The following is a 21,806-nucleotide window of genomic DNA, read 5'->3' as shown; positions in this document are numbered from 1 at the left end:
TGGTCCCGCCTTTGTCGGCCGGCTTGATGACAATGGACTCCTCTTCCTTTAATGTTCAAATTGCCAACTTTTGTCCCCATGATATTGTTCTCAAGTTTGCTGAGGGACGACAACACTGCTTGCTCAAATGATATCACCTCATTTAGAATGCTGTAAATCAGTGGACAAAAGTTAGATTTATTCAGAACACCTGAGGGTTATTCTCTTGTTGTTTCTCCTTTATCTATTTCTAACAAATATTACCAAGTCCAGGTCCTGAGGAGAACCCCTGGAATGATTAGGGGCTTGAGATGCGTTGACCCATGCCCTTGGGAAAGAACATTTGAATCATCAGTGTCTGAGAGCGATCTAGAATTGTAGCTACGATCTCCTTGACAACATTAAAAAGTAGCATCCCAGGGTCAATACATATTGGCAGGACACACTATACATAACATAAAGGGCCCGATTCACATAACTAACTTAAGACAAAATCCTAAACTTACTACCATTTTGGTATTCACAGAAGGCACTTACTCATTTCGGTATTCACAGAAGTTAGGAGTAGTAAAGTTAGGACTCCTAACTTTAGGACTCCCAAACTGAGAAAAATCCTAACTTTAAGAGTTTCGGTATTCACAAAAGGCATTTTGGAGTCCCGAAGTTAGGACTCCTAACTTTTCTACTCCTAAATTGAGAAAAATCCTAACTTTAAGACTTTCGGTATTCACAGAAGGCATTTAGGAGTCCTAAAGTTAGGAGTCCTAACTTCTGTGAGTACCGCAATGAGTAAGTGCCTTCTGTGAATACCATAATGAGTAAGTGCCTTCTGTGAATACCAAAATGGTGATAAGTTTAGGATTTTGTCTTAAGTTAAATCTGTGAATTGGGCCCAAAGTGAACAATACGCCTAATGTTAATGTGTTAATGAAGGACAGGTCAAAGAAATATTTGATGTTGTTTATGTATATGAATATGTCAGTAGGTCAACATATGTTGTTTGGTAATTCATGTATATCAATTGAGTAATATTTGTTTGTATTTTGTGTTTTCAAAACTAAGTGTTGCCCTTGTAACATGCCTTAATGAAAAAACATTTTTTTGAAAAAGAAAAAAAGAAAAGTGAAATAAACCACAAGGGCTAATGAAATCAGAACATTGGTGCCTTTATTTTGTCTAAATCAATAAATATGGCTACTAGATACCTTGTTAGTTCACATGTTTTGAAAGTGGGCATTTCTCTGTTCTTACTGCTCCGTGGGACTTTCAGCCCGTTTCCAATGCATGTCTGGGGTGAGTATTAGCCACACTTTCCATCTAGACAGCCGCAAACACAGGAAGGGTGGTTTTAACGAGAGAGAACTCATCTGCTTTCGTCTGTATTCTGATAGCATTTTCTGGACAGGGAGTGCAGGGGTAGATGACACTTATACCTGAACAGGCAGTTTACTGTTTCTCCCACAAAAGACATATTAACCTTACTTATAGTGTGGAGCCAGGGCTCGGAAGAAAGGGGGACCTGTGCACTTCAAGGGCCTGCTTTGAAGTTACCCCCACTTCAAAGGCACAACTGAGCATGAGTACTAGAGATCTGACCCTACCAAGACAGTACACTATTGGCTCTGCTAAGAACTCTGCCAGGAGTAAAGACTGATTTTCTGCTCTGCTGTGCTGCCCTGCTGCCTGCTGATCTCTGTCTTGCTGAGGACAAAGACTGAACCCATCTTACTGGCACCCTGAGTGACTTCAAGGGCTTGCTGACTTGCCCCTTGTTCCGAAGTTTCAGGGCCATCAAAGACTTTTTTTAACTCAGCAACAGCACCAGGACTCTTCCATCTGTGAGACCTATCCTGGCAAGTGGTGGAAATCCAGTCTTGGGCCGTCGAAAGGTGATTCATGCTGTCCATACCCCTTCAAAAATGGCAGAGTGATGACTGCACTGATAGGAAACGATGCACTGAACTTGGTGGCAATGCAGAAGCCGATCAACGACATTGCTTCGATGGACTGCGCAGCTTCATTACAATAAACAGCTTGGCTCAACGACAAAGTAGTGACTGAATCATAAAGAGCTCGTTAACAAAGTCTTCACCGCCTGCACGGATCAGAATCGACGCATCAAGTCTTCAACTTCAATGCTTGCTCCATCCAAGGTACTTTTTCAGTAGGACCTGTTTGAGTCCTGTAGCCTGTCTGCCCTCCATCACAGTTGGCCTTAACTTTGGATGTGCCCCGATCTAGCGCACTGTCAAGTAACCCCTAAGAGCTATTTGCTACTAAGCACTACTACCTACAGTTCTACTTATTGGATGTTTGTTGTGTTTCTTTGCTCTTGTTGTACTCATAAAAATATAATCTAACACTATGTGATGCCACCACACGCCTCGCTACCCAAGAAGCTCTCCACTGGGGTGCCGCAGGGCTCGACTTTAAGTCCCCTGCTGTTCAACGTCTATATGACCCCGTTGATCTATCTGGCTGAGCAGTGGGGAGCAAAAATAATGGCGTATGCTGATGACACGCAGCTGCTGTTCACTTGGCCAAAGGACTGTCTGGATGCCCGAGTGGTCTGTACTTGTCTATCCCACGTATTTCGGTGGCTCGCCTCAGCCCAGCTTAAATGTAACGAGGACAAGTCAGAGATGTTATTTTATGTTAATTTTCCGGCCAATTTCAGGGATCTCATTTGGCCGACTGATTTTCCATGTCCTAGCTCCTGCGGAGGCCCGGCCAAAAACTTGGGGGTATGGTTCGGACAGGACCTCAAGTTCGAAGTCCATTTAAAAAAACTTACTGCGACTTGCTTCGCGACCCTCAAGTCACTCAAGAGGTTTTTTCCGCTTCTCCATAGGGAGGCGAAAGAGACTGTTCTGCGAGCTTTGATCCTGACAGGGCTTGACTATGCCAATGCATTGTTCACTGGCCTCCCCGCATACCTTATAAAAAGATTGCAGATCATTCAGAATGCGGCGGTGCGACTTCTGTTCCACCTCCCGAGAAGAACCAGTGTACAGGCTTATCTTAGAAAGCTTCACTGGCTCCCAGTGGCCCATCGCATTTTGTTTAAATCGTTGGTCCTTGCTTACCGTGCCCTGCACCAACTTGGGCCACAGTATCTGCACAAAAGGTTTACTCTGTATACCCCTCGCCGTGCTCTTCGATCGGCCAATCTGCATTTGATGACTATGCCTAAAGTCAGATATGCTAGATTGGGCAGTCAGTCCATCTCTGTTCAAACAGCTCAGTCATGGAATTCCCTGCCGCTTTCTTTGAGAACAGCATCTACACTGGCGGGATTCAAAAAAGGGCTAAAAGCCCATCTATTTAATTTCAGTACTTAATTTTTCCCTTGGATTGGTTCTCGTTAATCTTACATATCGCGCCAGGATACTTTGCAGTAGCAGAGCGCGTTACAAAATATTGTATAACATAACATAACATATGTGGAGTATTTTTGTGGTGTTTTCATTGGGTTACTTGTATGTACATGTGTGTTGCACAAGATACTTTACACATTGACTCTTTAGATAATCCTGACTTCTCTGTGCTGATGCTTCTACAGGGTGAGCACAGGTTATCTTTTTGTGTGAATCTGGCTTACCCTGACTAGAGTGGTGGCTTCTGCTTGGGCAGTGTATATACCTCCTCCACCCAGAAACCCAGTTCCAACAGTAACATAATAAAAATAGACACAACAAGCTTGGTCTCTCTTAGTACTAGAGACTTTTCAAATCTTTCAAAATGCTGAGAATTACTTAGAGAAAGAATATACCTTGTAATAGAATTTTGTTTTTTTAAAAGCAACTACTTGGTGCTCTTTTGTGGACTGCTGCTCCATGAAGGAGTACAAAATAAGTCAATTAAACAGGGAATTCATTCAAGCTTTCTATGGTGGATTATAATTGTACGTTCTCAAAGCTGGGCATACCTGTGACGATGACAGGTATTTGAAAAAACTTAAAACTTTCAAAAACCTAAAGTAAGAATGTAGATGTGCTCCCTATCTAGTTAACTTATTTGTTTCTGACTTGCCTGAATTTCTTCTACCAACATGTGTTTTCCCTCTGGTTTGCTCTTCCAATATGCAGATAACTTGCTGCTAGTACATCTCATGGGCTTACAAAGACTGATATCAACACCATCTGCTTAAAATGTTGAAAAACAGGGTTAGGTGAACTTATAAAAACATCTAAAGTCATGCTTTTCTGATCAAGCTGCAACAATATTTTTTTCTTAGTCCGTAAATTGAAGTATAATTAAAAGAGCTACTAAATATAATTATTTGGATGCAGCACGTAATTCAAAACTGTCTTGGACAATTTAAAATGCTATGCACAAAATGATCTTGGGCATCTATTGCAATAGGTATATTTCAAGCTATATTTATTTTGTCGCATTCTGTTCCAAGCGTATTCTCAGCCTAAGTAGAAGCTATTTTACTATACAGTGCATTGGTATGTGGCTCGCTTTGAGAAAAGCAATTAGACTTTCTTCAGGTGTAGTGAATTTGTAAAGTGACGAGTTTCCGGAACTGCTGGTAATTCGCTTATAGCTGGTTCATAAAACGTGGAGAAAATGGGTGATGACATTTGTTTTAAATGGATTTAATCATGTTTGAATAAAATGGTTCATTCTATTGATCATGACACTTTACTAGAAAAAGATATAAAATGTATTCAGTCTTGGCAGATCATACATGTAGCATGAGATTTCTTTAATAGGTGTGCCATGTTATTAAAAGTCTTACTGGACCATTTAGACCTTTAAGGGGTGGCCTCTTGGTCAGAATAGTAATTTATTTCTTCCCTCTGGCAGACGAACACGTGTCCTGTCTAGAGGTTCCCACCCGGCCACACTCTAAATGAATCCCTTTGTTTTAATGTTGATTTTGCCGCAGCTAGGGAGTCCCAAAATTGGATCGACATTACAAAATATTTATGAATGTCTTTTACAGCAATCCTACTTAAAGTATCTTTGTATCCAAAGTAAAAAAAACAAATTGTTTGCACTATCATGGTCCAGGACATTTTTGGGGACATGCTAATGGAAAAGAGACATTGCTTGTTGCACAAGATCCTGAAACCCTGCCTCCTAATATTTTAATTTATCCAGCACAAGCAGAATGGAGGATCATTTATCTCATCAAACAAGCATTTTGTCTGATGTGATGTAATGATGTTTACGCTGGAAACTCATGCTCAAGATGTAAAATTCTTGGACTAAGCGTATTCTGTATTCTAAATTATTCTTTTGTTTGCTTGAGCTGTATTACAGCTTTACATTTATTGTAACAAATTTCAACTAGAGGTGGGCGGAACTTGTTGAATTTTACTCCACGGATTTCCATGGAGTTACATAAAAATTCTGTGAGATTCCGTCGAGTCCTGCCAGTGGACAGAATTTGCCACGTTGCACTGCTCACTCTGATTTACAGCACCTGAAACTTGTACCGCGCTATAAAATGTAAAATAAGTCCAAACAGTATCACACGGCATTCCAGAGGGTGCTGCTTCTTTATGCTGCTCAAGTAGATTTTCTCTTTGAGCGACAGCTTTCTCAACTCGAACAGCTGCGACAGCCCATGTTGAGAAATCTCACTGGGAAGCTTTCTAGCACCTGAAAATCTCGGTAGGGGACGCAACTACCCGCTTGCGTTAACCAGCTTAATGTTGGCGAATTGCGCACAAGAAGAAAAGTCTGCCACGTGGCAGTTTGTGGAGTTTTGCCAGAACACTGCATTCCGCCAACGGAGTGGAATTATACACTCTTCCCTAATTTTAACTTGATTTACAGTGAGTAATACTTTTATTCTTAGGTTGTGTAAATTTCTCTCTATCAGTTTGTGCAATGGTCTTTATTCTGCCAACTGTAACGTTTTTGGTTAATTTCATTGAGAACGGGCATATCTGGCCCCAGGCACCTAGCAGAAACAGCTCTTCATTAGCCCAGGGGAGTGTGGGCAATGACAGTATATATAAACCATAGCTAATACCAGCAGAGTAGCAGGGCGGACCCACACTTGCTTGTCAGAACTTTTGACTTCATGCTTCGGGCTTCTGCAGGGACGCCTCACTTGAAAATGAAAGAGAAAAGGGAAGTAAGTCAGAGATAAGAGGAAGTGACGACAAGAGAAGGAAACAGACAGAGGAAGGACAAACAGAACGAAGAAGAGATGCAGAGAATACAAATGAAAGGGCAGACAGTTTTCTTCACTCCAGCAGCAACCTGAGGATCACTCAAAGGAGGAAACACTGACAAGAGAGCTCTACTGAGGTTCAGCCTTGGAGAGGGGAGCATTCTAAAAAGGAAGCCGGTACAATGCTTAAACAGATACTACCTAGAGGAGCTGAAGACAAGGAGTGCTGGACAAACCTTCAAACGCAAGAGAACTACACAGATGCCAGGGGGAAACTCCCTTTGCCAGGGAACGATTCACGCTTATGAAGGAAACAGCAGGGATCACCTCAAAAGATGTGCTGTCCTCCCCATGACCCAGGAAGTTTGTGGCATCCACTGGCGGGTGTTCTGGATGGGAGATGATATCTTAGGGGAAGTGAAGGGAGTGTGTCAGTGAGATAGTCTTGGGGGCAAAAGGACTTAAGTGAGGCTTGTGGTGTTTCAAGTTAAGGGGAGGTTAGGCCACTACAGACTGCCAACCAGAGGAGAAAATTTGATTTATCAGGACTGCGTTCGGCATAAATAAAACAAACAATGGCAAAGCCAATAGGTCTCGGCAAGCTGAGATCTATTGGCCTTGTCAATGTTATTATCTTTTAGTCATGTTTTGCAGTGGCACTAACCAAATGTGAGCTCAACCTTCCATCCTTTGGACCAGGAAATGTGGAAGTTCTGTTGGAGAGACTCATGAATTCAAACTTCATATGTTTCAAATTGTGTTTAGCAAGAGGAAGAACATTTCTCACATAGTGACTCAGTGGGTTGTGTAACTCTTGCAGAGATCTGTGTGCCCCCCATTACATTAGAGGTACACAACCTTTTATTTGATTTAGAAGTTTGGAGTGAGGACTGCTGAGCTGGGCAGCAACAACAGTATTTATTACGATTGCCAAATAACTGAATTACTAATTTTTTTGTATAGTGTAGCTTAGGACTGAGCCACGATTCTTAGAAGAATGGAGTGCTTGTGTGCCTTGTTTAAATGGCCTGTGACTAGTCCATCCAGTGCCTGCGACTCTGCGTTTTATCAACATGCAAACATAACTATTCAATAATTAAGTCTGGCAAAGTTTGAGAAGCTGCTAAACAAAGAAATGTTTATCTGTAGAAATCTTCCTTGGGATCTGATAACACACACCATTTACAGATTTTGAATAGCGCATGACAGCGCTCGCGCCCCAAGTATTGGCAAAATCAATGGGTCTCAGCAATGTGAGGGCAATTTGCTTTGTCAATGTTAATGTATTTTAGCATTCTACCTAGAGCATCTCTTTGCAGGGGAAACTAAATCGCTGGCCAAACACCGCAGCATTAAAGGGTTTATCTACATAAGAAGGGGAATGGAGAAGGATGGTGGAGAGGGAAAACTGAAGAAAATGAGAGAGGAGAGGAGAAGTATACAAAAGAGAGATGGGGTGAGAAGAGAGAGTGAAGCAAGAGAACAGTTATAAAGGAGGAGTCGGAGCGAGGGTAGGGGTTGAATGGAACCACAAATGAAAGAAGAGGTACAGTGTAGAAATTAGTTGAGGGGAGAGGAAATGATAAGGATATGTGGTTAGCAAAAGACAAGAAGAGGGGAGGGCAAATCAAGGGTCGGATAAGACCAAAATGTGTATAAGGTGTGGAAAAAGTGTGGAGTAAGGGGAGATGATATAGAGAGGTAAAATGGAGGACAGGTGGAAGAGGTAGGAAGGCAGGGTAAAAACGAGAGAAGAAAATGGACAATGGGTGCAGGCGGGAAGGGAGGCAGTATGGAGTGCTGAATACAAGAGGGAATGAGAGAAAAGAAGGGGGTGGACACAAGGAAAGGAAAATGTGAGAGAGGGGCAAGAGGGGAGCATAGTGGGAAAGAGCAGAGGATGGGGAAACAGTGGAAAGCAGGAGAGTGGCATAGAGGGCTGATGGAGAAGACAAAATGAAGGGGGGAGTTGAGACAGTAAATGCGATATAGTGGAGATGAGAGAGGGAGGTGAATGAGAGGAAAGTTCAGTTGAGAAAGAGGATTGAGGGTAGCTCAATTTTTGAGTGAAGAGTGGTGAAGCGTAGAAAGAGTTTGATGGAGAGCAGAGGTCCAGACAGGAAACGGGAGAAGTCAAGAAGATAAGAGAAGGGAGTAGGAAAGGAGGGAAGTAGGCCGATTGGATGGCGAGAGAAAGGGAGTGAGGGTTATGGAGGGAAGGAGGTGAAGAGGAAAGGAAGAGAAGAGCTGCAAGATAGCGCTGATGAAAGGGCGAAAGGAAAATATGGGAGCTTGCCAAAGAGTTGACAGCAAGGAAAAGTAGGGGGGACGAGGGCCGATGGGTAGCCTGAGGTGGGATAATGCAGGAGGGACAGGGGAGAGTAGTGGCAGAGAACTTTAAAAGGAGGAGGTGATATCCTGAAAATTGTAGGGGTGCATCATAATCACGGGTAGTCTGCACCCACATATATTCTTGTGTTGAACTAAGGATTAATCATTAGAAAATGTGGATGTAATAATGAACAATGTATGTGTAATGTTTGGAAATGAGTTTGTGTTAGTTGAAAGGGTAAAACGACATTTAAACACAACTGCTTATTGCACATGCTTAACAAATTATTTGATGTGTAATGTAATGCATTCAATTTAAATGTGCATCATAAAAGTCTGCACGTGTAGAGAACTAAATGTGCCTTAAGGTGAAGCAATGTAATGCTTATAGAAGCAATGTTTATTAAATGCACATAGTCCTGGATCTTTAAAGGCCTAAATGCATATTCACGTTTTGCCATAGAAGGCTTATTTGTGATTTCTTATGTTAGCAGAATTGTATAGGCTAAAATGTGTTTCCCTGGAAGATCTCTCAGTTGAAGGCAGTCAGCATATTTCTTGTCTGTGCAAGGTTGTTTCGTTCACATGCTTCCCATTGCAGGTGCAAGGACATTGTTCTCATTAGTTAGGCTGATGCTCTTTGTTTTAGGAGTTAGGTATGGAGGAGACCTGCAATGGTGTATCTTCGAATACTGATAATTAGGAGTCCATTAAAGAACTTTGTATTAGTGCCCATGTATTATTTCAACCTCGTTATGAGATGTTTGTATGTTCAGTTATTTTTGGCTTTGTAATAAAAACTCCTAAATTGTAAGTCGGAGTCAGTTGTCCTTTCCAAGTTCAAAGTGATTAGTCCATACTGATGGTGGTGAATGTATTGGTTTTCTCCCCTTTACACTTCTCAGTAGATAAAAAGATCCAGTCGGCTGAGGATTCTTATGAGTGGTAAGATCAGATAAAATAAGATAAGAATCTGGCGCAATCAGTTGGTAGCAGAGTAGAATGGTTGTCTCTGGAGTAAGGGGAGACATAGAGAAGGGTAGTCATTAAGCCCAAAAGTCATGGAGCCCAAGATTATGGTTGTCCAGCCGATTGTGAGCGGAGGACGGTGGCAGTTGTTGGAAATCGACGGAGAGTGACGGTGAGGCAGAAGCAGCAGTTTGTGGGAGAGTGAGTATGAACAGGGATGTGTGTCAGTTAGATTGCGGTGTTGTCTTGGTTGCGTGATGTCTTGCGGAGGTGGAATGAAAGTTGAGTGATTGTGGTTTCGGGCCAAATGCGTGAGGTCCATAAGTTTCGATTTTTGATATCCAAGCATAAGAGATTGTGGTATAGAAGACACCCAGAGTTAAAATTGTCTGACCAGTGATTGTGGGAGTCATGAGACGTCGTTGACTGACCAACCTGTTATAGGGAAACGTGTGTGCGAGTAACTAATGCAGGACATGGGTTATTGTATGTGGAAAATTGAGTGATTGGATCCTATTGATTAAGTATATGACTGTCCGGCCGTTCGTGGGCAGATAGTCTGAGGCAGCTGTCCAGTCGTTTCACAGACAGACGGTTGCCAGAGATAAAGTCGACAATTGTGAGATACTATCCTGTCGTTTGGTGGACAGACAGTCAGAGAAGTGACTGTTCAGTCATTTCGTGGACACACAGTTATTTTGTTGTATGAAAGAGATGCGTGAGTATGCGAAGGATGAATTATAAAGGAGGGGAACTGCTGCAAGAGGAGGAAGAGTGACGTCAGAGAGTGCTGGGCTGCGATAGGTCGGTTGGTGTGAAGCTGCGCTGGTATTGGCGGATTGTCATCAGGACGTAGAGCAAAAAATTGGAGAAAAAGGTTGATTTCACCATGAAATGTTTTAAAGTTTTACGAGATATGTGTAGAGGAGATAGAAGGGTGGTTACTCGAGGAGGAGAAGAAGCTCCACTCGAGGATACTCCAGCCCATTACATGGCTATGAATGTGGGTTTGCATACCATACTTTGGCTCAAGAATTGGCATAAAATGACTGAAAGAAAGGAAGAATTGACTTTTCCTCGCTATGTTACTTTCAGGTTGGAGGTGTTGTATGAATTGAAAACAGTGATGTCTTCCTTACGACCCCTACCCAGACCAACACAGCTTGAGCTGCTACATGTGTGGATTAGAGTAGCTCATGAGAGGAAGAGAGATCTAAGTCAAGAAAGGGTGAAAAAGCCTATCAGGGCATTCCAAGATGCGAAATGGGACGCATTGGGAAAAAGATGGAGAGGGGAAACTATTGAAGGGGATAGGCTGTTTCCGTTGCTGGTAAAAGTAGGCGATGTTCAAAAGAAATGTGGCGAGGAGGACCATAGTGACACCGATGACAGCCTGATAGATAGACTATTGTCAGAGAGACCACCTTCATGCAATCCAGATTCAGTATAGGGAAAGGCAGTACCAACAGAGGGAAATGGAGGGTCACAGACTTAACCTAGTTCGACAGTGGTTCGGAGAATCTCAACAGGAACAGAAGGGATGAGAACGCACACTCCAGCAGGCACAGAAGCTAATGGAGTTACAGGTGTCAAGAGGTTGCCGAATACTCTTACAGTACCGTTTACCATCGGCCCCATAGTGTCAGTATATGATCCAGATTGGGTGAGAAATGGGAGTTTGGCACAGTCAGTAGCAGGACAGGGAACTGGTTCAGGAGGGAATGGCACAGTGAGTGGAATAACTCACTTACCGAGACCCATAGTATCGAGTCCCCCATTGCCAGCCAGTGCAGACTCCTCAAGAGGACAGGTGGATGTAAGGACGGTAAGACCAAGGTCTTTGGCCGATTCAAGATCTGGCTTAGGGATGTGGGAACCACCAGTGAGGAATCAAAATTACCGGGTGACAGGAGGTAGGGATGATGGAAATTCAGAAAATAGACCAGCCCTTAGGGACATAGCAGAAGGGAACCGATGTGAAGATCAGAGCAATGAGAATGAAGAATCGAGTGGAGCATCTAGCTGAGGGACCCTGAAAGTTGTTATAAGAGCAAAAATGTTGGACGTGGTGAGGTTGAAAGCAGAGGTAGATGAGATCATAAATGGGAACTTGCCCCTTGGAAAGGGTGGAACTTTAAGAAACGGATGAGTTACTGTTAGTAACAAAGGATGTGACTAGCAAGGCACGGTCAGTGCATGAGAAACTGACAGATTTGGCAAAAAGATACAAGGTGGATTTGTCTAAATTGAAGATGTTACAAGGAAGTCATAGATTGCAGTACAGTGATCAGGAATTGGAAGAGTAAAGGGTCATGCGGCTGAAAGCTCACATTCGAGAATTTGATTATAGGGATACGCACATGGAGCATGCTTGATAAGTGGGAGGAAAGATGGTCCAAAAAGAAGAGCACCAAAAAGAGTGTAGGAGAGACACCGTCTCCAGGAGGGGGAATGGTAGAAGTAGAGATGTACCCTTTGCCAGAGGTATCTAACGGAGGGTATGAACATATGCCTTGGAGTAGAGGTGATTTAGCAGCATTTATGAACAAATTTCCTCAGCTGAGGGAGAAGCCTGTCGAATGGTACCAACAGGTTGATCGTTTTGTTACGATCTTGAAAGTGTTTTGGGTTGATTTGAATACATTGTTTGACATTGTAGAACCAAGTGACTTGTGGGCAGCTTGTAAAGTTGCAGTTGATTGGCCAACTTCTAAACCAGATAGGGATCCTGTTACCAATGATCCTTCACCTATTGTCATGAAAAAGTTCGATCAGGTAATCACATGGCTAAAATCCAAGATATCACCACAGGATATTGATTGGGTTAAGATAGATCAAACTATTCAGGAACCTTAAGAGTCTGTACATGAGTACTACGAAAGGCTCCTACAATCCTTTAAGCAGTACAGTGGGTTAGACACACTAGACCCTATAGACATGGGACAATTTGTTTCCAAGCTTGTCTTGAGTTTAAGACCAGAAAATAGTTTCATAATTCAGCAGCATCTGATCTGCTGGCAGAACAAGTCAGTGGCTGAAATACTGCGATATTCCAGATACTGCAGTGATGCGGGGGACTTGAAACACAGAAAGCTTAAAGATAAGCTGGTTCTAGTCCAAATGCAAACTGCTGATAGGGAACTCTGGATACAGCCAAGTGGAGGGTTGCTAGGAAGACGGCATGGAAACAATCAGGGTGGAACTCAGAATGCTCAACGCCAAGGAAAGGGAGAGCCTGTAGACCCCAAGACAGGGAGCGATGTAGCGATATTGAAAAAGACCACCGCGTGTCACCTTTGTTACAAAATCGTGCATTGTAAGTGCGAGTGTAGGTTGAACCAAGCTAATCAAGTACAACCAGAAGAGGAGACGATGTAGGTACCTGAGGTTGTGAATACAGTGATAAGACCCAGGTCTATGCAAGGGGGGCATTGGCCCGACAGGTGCTGGTTCCGCAACCTCAGAGATTCCGCAAGTAGTTAGGACGTACCAGCAGATGCCCCTTTTTGAGAATATTGATGAGTACAGTTCAGATCCATTGAAATGACGGTGCCTGAGGGGGGAGGAAGACTGCACTCTTGGGGCAGTCTTAGAGGTAGACCAGAGGGGACCGTTTGTAGAGGTGGATGTTGACGGTCATCCTACCACCTTTTTGGTTGATACTGGTGCTACCCGTTCTAATGTGAGATCTGCAGTAGTTTCCAACCTACCCCTCTTGGGGCAATCAATCCAAGTCATAGGAGTGGCAAATAAGAAAATGACTAACCCATTGACCGAGCAAATTCCTGTGAGAACAGGAGCCTTCCGAGATCGACATCAGTTTGTGGTGTGCGACTCAAGTCCAGTCTGCCTGTTAGGACGAGATCTCTTGTGCAAGCTCAATTGTACCATCTATTGCACCCCCAAGGGAGTGGATTTGCAGACCAACGATGATGATGCCACCTTTAAGGACGCAAATCAGCATTTGTGCATAGAGATGTACCCTGTGTTGACAGTGGAAGAGCTTCCACTTGACTTGAGAGACTCCGTCTCATTGCATGTGTGGGATTTTACAGGGGAAGAGATTGGATTGATCAAGGGGGTTGAACCAGTTAAAATCCAAATTAAACAAAATGTCGAGTTCCCAAGAACACCCCAGTACAATTTGTCAACAGAGACGATCACAGGGATCAAACCTGTAATTCATTTCATGATCAAGCAGGGAATCCTAAAGGAGATAATGGGCAGTCCATGCAATTCACCAATTATGGGATGACAGAAACCGAGTGGGAAATTCAGAATCGTGCAGGACCTGCGAAAGGTTAACATGATTGTGGTTCCATGTTGTCCAGTGGTACCGTATCCATCAGTGAAACTATTCCAGATTCCATGCAAAGCAAAATGGTTTACAGTGATTGATCTGTGCCAAGCATTCTTTTTGATACCCCTGCATGAGGAGAGCCTATTTTATGTGCTTTCCGGCTGGAAGACCGGTATACAGAGAGTCCATCGATCTTTAATCAGATCTTGAAAAAGAACCTTGACAGTCTTTTGCTGCCGCAGAGCTCTGTCCTCGTGCAATACATTGATGATCTCTTGGTTGCGTTGGATACGGAGGATGCTTGCAGGATCGACACGGTTGCTTTATTGAATCATTTGGCAGAGAATGGACACAAGGTGTCCCCAAATAAAATGAAGTGCTGTTTGAGTGAGGTACAATACTTGGGTCATAAAATAGAGAAATGGAAGAGAAAGATGTCACCTGATCGAATTGAGGCGATCATGAATATGACTGTACCTGCCACACAAAAGGAAGTCAGTATATTCCTAAGGATGGTTGGCTACTGTCGCCAACGGATTCATAATTTTTCCCTGAATCAGAAGCCTTTGCAGAGGCTGACGCACAATGATGTGAGTGATCTAGTACCATGGGACAACGACTGTCTGATGGCGTTCTTAGAGTTGAAAGAGGACCTGTGTCGTGCTACGGCTCTGGAAATGCCTGACTAGAACAAGTATTTTTCATTGTTCTGTTGTGAGCAAGAAGGTTGTGCATTGTCAGTTCTGACTCAGAATCATGGAGGTGTCTGTAGACCAGTTGCCTACTTTTCAGCTACTTTAGATCCAGTAGTTTCAGCGTTGCCCAGATGTCTCAAATTGATTGCTGCAACAGGTGTCAGCAATGAAAGGTGTGAAAGCATTGTTATGGGTCATCCTTTGATTGTCTATGTTCCGCATTCTGTTGAATTGTTCATGACCAGGACTAAAACACAGCACCTGACCAACAATAGACTCACACGCTACGAGCAGGTCATACTTGCTGCGGAGAATGTGACTCTGAAAAGGTTCCCTGTTTTAAATCCTGCTACAATGATGCCTTTACCAAATGCAGAGGTTGAAGATTGTGAAGACCATGACTGTCTCGATGTGACTGAACTTTGCACCAAACCGAGACCTGACATTGTTGATGAACATCTGTCTGACCCTGATGAAATCTTCTTTGTCGATGGTTCATGCTTAAGAGATAATGTTGCCCAGTTGAGAGCAGCATTTACTGTATGTACCATTACAGGACTGTTTAAAGCTGCATTTTTAGAAGGTGTATACTTTGCACAAGTGGCTGAAATCATTGCCTTGACTCGCGCATGTCTGGCAGCAGATCAGATCCGAATCACCATCTACACCGAAAGCCAGTATGGGTTCGGTGTGGTTGATGACTTCGGACAGCTACAGTCACTGAAGAGTTATATGACATCATCTGGTTCTCCCATCAGAAATGGAGAACATGTGAGATAAATGTTGAAGGCTTTGCAATGCCCCAGAGAAATGGCTGTTATCAAATGTGCAGCACATGGGAGACGAACAGACTTTGTTTCTCTCTGCCAAAAGTTTGCCGACGAAGTCACGCATTTTTGTGCTGAAAACGGGTGAGTATTTACAAGAGATTTTACAAGAGAGAGCCAAGAAAAAACAGAGCTCAACATGATGTTAGCCATGGCAGACACTTGGGATGAACTCAAGCGCCTGCAGGAAGAGGTCTCAGAGAAGGTAAAGGATATATGGATCAAGTCAGGATGTGAGAAAGGGAATGTTGACATTTGGATCTCGAATGATGGTTGAGCAATGTTACCAGATGACCTTTTGAGCCCGATGGCAAGACAGATTCATGGTGTGGTGCATCTTGGAAGAGATGTGATGGTGCAAGTGTTCAGACAAACGTGGTACAATCCACGATTTTGTGCGGTTGCTGAAGCTGTGTGTCAGAGATGTGTTACCTGTCAACAAATGAATGCTGGAAAGAAGACTGTAGTTACCATGAGTCACATTGGGAAATCGGGGGGACCTTTCAATAGGATGGAGTTAGATTTCATTGAGATGCCTATGTACAATAGGTTGTGGTACATTTTAGTAGTGGTGTGTGTGTTTTCACGGTGGGTGAAAGCTTACCCAACATGAAGGTGTGACACTTGCTGCTATTGAGAGAGTTGATTCCTAGGTTCAGTTTTCCAACCTCTTTGGAGTCGGATAGAGGAACACACTTCCACAGCGAGATCATGAAGTTGCTTTGCACCACTTTAAATGTGGATCAGAGACTCCATTGTAACTATCAACCAGAGGCTTCTGGGATAGTGGAGCAGATTAATGGAACTTTGAAGGCACGGATGGCAAAAGTGTGTTTGTCTACATCCCTGAAGTGGCCTGATGCATTGCCTTTGGTGTTGATGAGTGTTCGCAGTGTCCCAGATAGGAGGACTAGTCTTTCTCCGCATGAGATCCTAATGGGGAGGGTGATGCGGTTGCCATTGGTACCAGCCACAGCTTTGATAAACATCACTGATGACTTAATCCTTGATTACTGCAAAGGACTAGCTGATGTGGTACGTTCTGTGTCTCAGCAGGTGCAGGCTGCCGCTGTTCCCGCTTCAAGCAAACTTTGCCAAGACCTGTGCCCAGGGGATTGGGTGCTTGTCCGCAAGCACATCAGGAAGAGCTGCCTAGATGCTTGGTGGCGAGGCCCTTATCAGGTGATACTGGTAACAAACACGGAAGTGAAGTGTGGAGGATTGCCAAACTGGGTGCACGCTTCTCACACCCGCAGAGTTTCAGCACCCTTGGAAGAAACAGCTCCTCTCAAAAAGGAAAATCCAGCTGTGGTGGCAGGGCCACTGGAGGGGACAAGTCAAGCTGTGAGGGTTGCTGACGAAGCTAGTTGCTCACCATGCTATGCTGAGGAGGGTCATGCTATCCACAACACGGACATTGATTCTGAGGAAGAAAGTTATTTTGGGAGTGGTCTAGAGTCAGACATAGCAGAAGGAAGTGATGTGCAGAGTTGACTGAGAGGAAAGCAGAAGGGCTAGAAGCACAGAAGAAGCATGGCCCAAGAGACAGGGTAGACTGAATCTGCGACTGGCTCCCGAGAGAGATGTTGCTCCTGTGTCTAAGGTCTCTGAATCGGAAGAGAGCAAAGAAGAGCAGATCAAGGCCTGAGGAGATCAAGGAGGAAAAGGGTGCCTTGCCAGAGATACGCTGCCCTGGAATGGACTTACCAAGTAACTGATGCCGGGAGTAGTTAGATCCGGGAGGCTGAGGTCCGTTAAGGTGGTCAGCAGGAATCCTCTACTGAAAATTGATGTGGTACTGCAAGTGCCAGGACTGGAAATCGAAGGAGTGTTGACAATCACTGTTCCAAAACCTGCAGTCTTGAGCAAGTTGTGTATTCTGATCTTGCACAGAATCGTTTTCCAAACGTTTGGATTTTAACCATCACCCCATGAAATGGTAGATGTTCGTCTTGAAATCTTGCAACATGTTTTAGCTGCAATTGGATCTGAACTAATTGTAGATTGTGAATAAACTGCGTTTGTAAATAGGTGTTTAAAGAAGATAACCTAGGCCTGAGTGGAAGAAGAACAAACTTAGGGACTTTCCATAGAAGAAGAAAGAGGGTTAAGGAAGTCTTCTGTGAACTGTGCAAATAACGAACAAAAAGTACTGTAAAGGGGATTTCCAGCACATCAAGAGTGGTGTTTGGATTGGTTAAGCCACAACTTGTGGTGGAGAAAGAGACTCTAAGAGTTCATCTGCTGAAAAACAACTCAGCAGTGAGAATGGAGGCTGGGAATCTGAACCATAGGTTCAAATGTATGATAGGCACACTCATTGTAGGAGTGATAGTTTCAATAGTTGTAGTCATCATAGTGTCAGTTGCTATTCCTCTTGAGGTAGAAGTTGGAGAGGTGAAGGCAACTCCTACACCTAGCACTTCAACCAAGAAAGAGGGCATCATAGGAGCTGAAAAAGCTTTGCTAGATCACAATAGTCGTAGGTTGCATGTAGGTTTGTCTAAAGGTGATTTTAAGCTTAATGTGTATGCCAATCTGATATATGAGTATGTTGAGGCGATGGATGCAAAAGATTGTTATGTGTGTATGCAGTTGCCTGCCTCAGTGGATGAGGGTATTAAGTATCACCATCTTCCACTGCCTATGGAATTACATGTAGTTTGTTGCTTAGTATATTCTCTGGGAGAGGCAATTATGAGTACTTCTTTTCGAATTATGATGTCGTACTTTTGGAGGTACTAGCTTATAAGCATCTGAATAAGTACGATTATAATAAGCAGGAAGTAGGATTGGGAAGTACTTCATACCAGCTACAACGCTAGATACCTCTTATGCCCATCGACATAAACTGACCTGTTCACTAACAAACGTACAGAAGAAGTTTGTAGATCAAATAGAAGATAGATATAGACAACTAAAACAAACATGTCACACTGGCGTAAGCCCAGTAGATTGGACAGATGAAGAGAGAGCTCACAGAGTGACGGGAGGCTATGGCCCTATAGCATTGGACCTAGTGCAGAAGGGGAAGTTCTGTCTGAAATGTGTGCAGACCTATTATGATAAGGACTATGTAGGACAAAGTTTGTGTGATCATGTTTTCACTAAGGAAGTGTCCGCAAAGGATTTTCTGCAAGGTTCGGTGCAAGTGGTGCCAACAGTATATTATGTGTGTGAAAGAAATGCTTATGTGTGATTGCCTGCAAATTGGTATGGTACATGCTATTTGGGATGATTTTTCCCCAAATCTACCTCACAGACGATTTAGAACTGTTGGAAGGTGAAAAGCATTCTAGAACGAAGAGAGATGCGAGTGCAGGAGCAGTGATTGGAGATATTTCGGAGCAGTAATACCAGGCTTGGGAGTGATTTTAAATGATGTGAAAATAAGAAAGTTGGCGACTCTTGTGGACCGATTGTTGACAAAAACAGCTAAGTTGTTAATACTCATTGATGTAGAGATGTTATTGATAAGGACGATGGTGATGCAGAATCGTCTTGCTTTAAATGTCTTATTGGCAAAAGAGGACGGAGTCTATAAAATGTTGAAGGTTCAAGAGTGCTATACTTATACACCAGATAAGAAAAAACATCTGGAGAAATATATAAGTAACATCACTGTGATCCATCATGAGATTAAGGGTCTGACTGAGGAGGGAGTTTGGGAAAAGGTAGGTAAAGGGTTTCGAAAGGTGGGAACCTGGTACGCGAATTTGGAAAAAGGTATTCTTGAATCTACTCTGAAGCCTATCATTATCATTGTGGTTTGTGTGGTTTGCCTGTGGGGTCTTGCCAGAGCTTATCAGTGGTACAGGGTGAACCAAGTTGAAAGATCCCTTTGAGAGCAAGAGATAAGAATGGCTAGAATGCAGGACAGTCACTATCAGAATATTAAGAATTTATAGAAGTTCCGACAGGGAAGTGTGGCTACATGCTCTGTTTAGGTTGGTTCTTTCTCCAGGGAATTGTGATTTTTGGTGATGAAACTGGTCATCAAAGGGGGGAACTGATAGAGTCTCATGATATTCTGAAAATTGTAGGGGTGCATCATAATCACGGGTAGTCCGCACCCACATATATTCTTGTGTTGAACTAAGGATTATTCAACACGTGATATGATAATGAACAATGTATGTGTAATGTTAGGAAATTAGTTCATGTAAGTTAAAAGGGTGTGCCTTAAGGTGAAGAAATGTAATGCTTATAGATGCAATGTTTATAAAATGCATATAATCCTGGATATGTAAAGGCCTAAATGAATATTCGCGTTATGCCATGAAAGGCCTATTTGTGATTTCTCATGTTAGCTGAATTATATAGACCGAAATGCGTGCAAGGTTGTTTCGTTCACATGTTTCCCATTGCTGGTGCAAGGACATCGTTCTCGTTAGTTAGGCGGATGCTCTTTGTTTTAAGAGTTAGGTATGGAGGAGACCTGCAATTGTGTATCGTGAAATGCTGATAATTAGGAGTCTGTTGAAGAAGCCTGCGACCCAAGAACATATCAACCATTGCTGGACGGAGTAAAAGTTTTCAGTGGAAAATTACCTACGAGAGGTGCTTAGCCGGAGGAGATGTTACAGGGGCGTGTTCTACTAAATGATCATTTTGTATTAGGGATAGTGCCCCGAGGGAGGAGAGGACAGAGAGCCATTAGGAGGGTAAGAGAAGGGATTGATTGTTAAAAGGAAGACTTAGTTTTGGCTACTGACCCTCTCGATGTGAGTGTACTTCTTAAGAAGTCTTCACAAGCTGACACCTTTTCTTGATGTTGCCTGGGAGATGTTATGTAGGGATGTCACCTTAGTGTTAGTGTAGGGAAAGAATTAACTGACTCATTTTGATATTGGAGCGATTGTCGCTTGTTTAGTCTTTTAAGAATTACTTATTCTTTTCACGTTGCACAGAATTAGGTTGATTCGTAGGATGAACTTTGTATTAGTGTACATGTATTTTTTCAACTTCGTTATGAGGTGTTTGTATGTTCAGTTATTTTTGGCTTTGTAGTAAAAACTCCTAAATTTAAATCAGAGTCAGTAGTCCTTTCCGAGTTCAAAGTGATTAGTCCATACTGATGGTGTTGAATGTATTGTTTTTCTCCCCTTTGCACTTCTCAGCAGATAAAAATATCCAGTCAGCCAAGGAGTAGGGCTGGGTGTAGTTTGCGAAGTAGAGCTGACAGAGGAGGTGGTGAAAGGTGAAAGTATATTAGAGGGGAAAGAAGCGGAGGAGCTAAAAGGTTGTATGTTAACTAGAGAACAATGTGTAAAAGTGAGGGGAGAAAGGAGGGTGACGGAATGAGTGATGGACAGGAGTCAAGGGCCGGGGAGTACAAGAAGCTAGGTGTAAATGAAGTAGGGATAAGGGTTATGTGTAGGGAAGAGATGAAAGGAAATGTACAAACACTGAAATGAAAAACAGAGAAAGAATGTTATGCTACTGAAGTAGTAATGTCAGACACTGGTTTAACTTACTGGCTGCATTAGTGAACAATATGCTGAAACAAACAGATGGCATTTTGAGCTGCAATATACAGCATCTATATTATGCAACAAAACTAAACTGCAATACATTAATGTAATCAATGGTATCATTTACACCATATGAGGGTTTTGTAAAAGTAAAAGAAGATTTTCAAACACGGAAAGCAACATCAATAAGCATGCAGCTATGCATTGGGAAGAGGAGGAAAGGAGGAATAAGCAGCGACAATGTGAGAATCCATCAAAGACAAAGAAAAGTACCTTGATCCGAGAACGAGTAGTGGAAGGACACAAAGTCATTAATCAGTACTTGGTCATTGTACACTGTAGGTTCTATGTACAATAACACTTAGTATACGAACAGAGGCAGTGTGTTCAATATTTCCAGTAGTTACATCTGCTAATACCCCTGATGTGGAGATCTTTTTGCAGGACACTGATCATGTCCTGATGGTGCCAACATAGCTCAGAAAGTGGACACTGCAGCACAGGTGCAAACCAGGCAGGTCAAAGTTCATGATAAAGTCATTCTTTAAATACAGAGGGTTGCATGTTTGTGTGGACTCTCTGTGTGAGTTTATACAGGGGTAATTGGGTTTAAAGCTCGTCTTTTCTTTTACTTTTAAAAGTTGCTGTCTAGTTTAGTTTGTGGTGCAAGCTGTCTTAATAACCGGGGTGTAGTTGAGAATTGACATCATTACTTAAGGGCTTACCTCTGAAGTGCTGAGACCTCTTCCTCCCGTTCTCTGGTCCACCACGGGTAGTCCCGATTGCTGTGGACAGAGCATGGAGAGGAAGTGAGGGAAGCTTAGGACTAACCACTTCTGGTCACAGCTCAGGGTGACGGTCTAGTGGCACATGGCCACACAGTACTTAAATCTAATGCCAATGCTGACGCGCAGCAGACGCGCTCAGCGTACACGTGCAGCGGATTTGCTGGCAAACACATTTCAATGGTATCTCTGGGGTAAGAGCTGTGCTCTGCAACTTCTGCAAATCTGGTTGTCCTCAAAGTCAAAATGGCCATGTGGTGGGCGGGAAGCTTTGTGACAGGGACCGTGAGGTTGTGGAACTCACTCCCAA

This window comes from Lissotriton helveticus, chromosome 1_1 (genome assembly GCF_964261635.1).
Source record: "Lissotriton helveticus chromosome 1_1, aLisHel1.1, whole genome shotgun sequence".
Taxonomy (NCBI): Eukaryota; Metazoa; Chordata; class Amphibia; order Caudata; family Salamandridae; genus Lissotriton; species Lissotriton helveticus.
The sequence above is the reverse complement of the archived record's forward strand: the minus strand, read 5'-3'. Positions refer to the sequence as shown.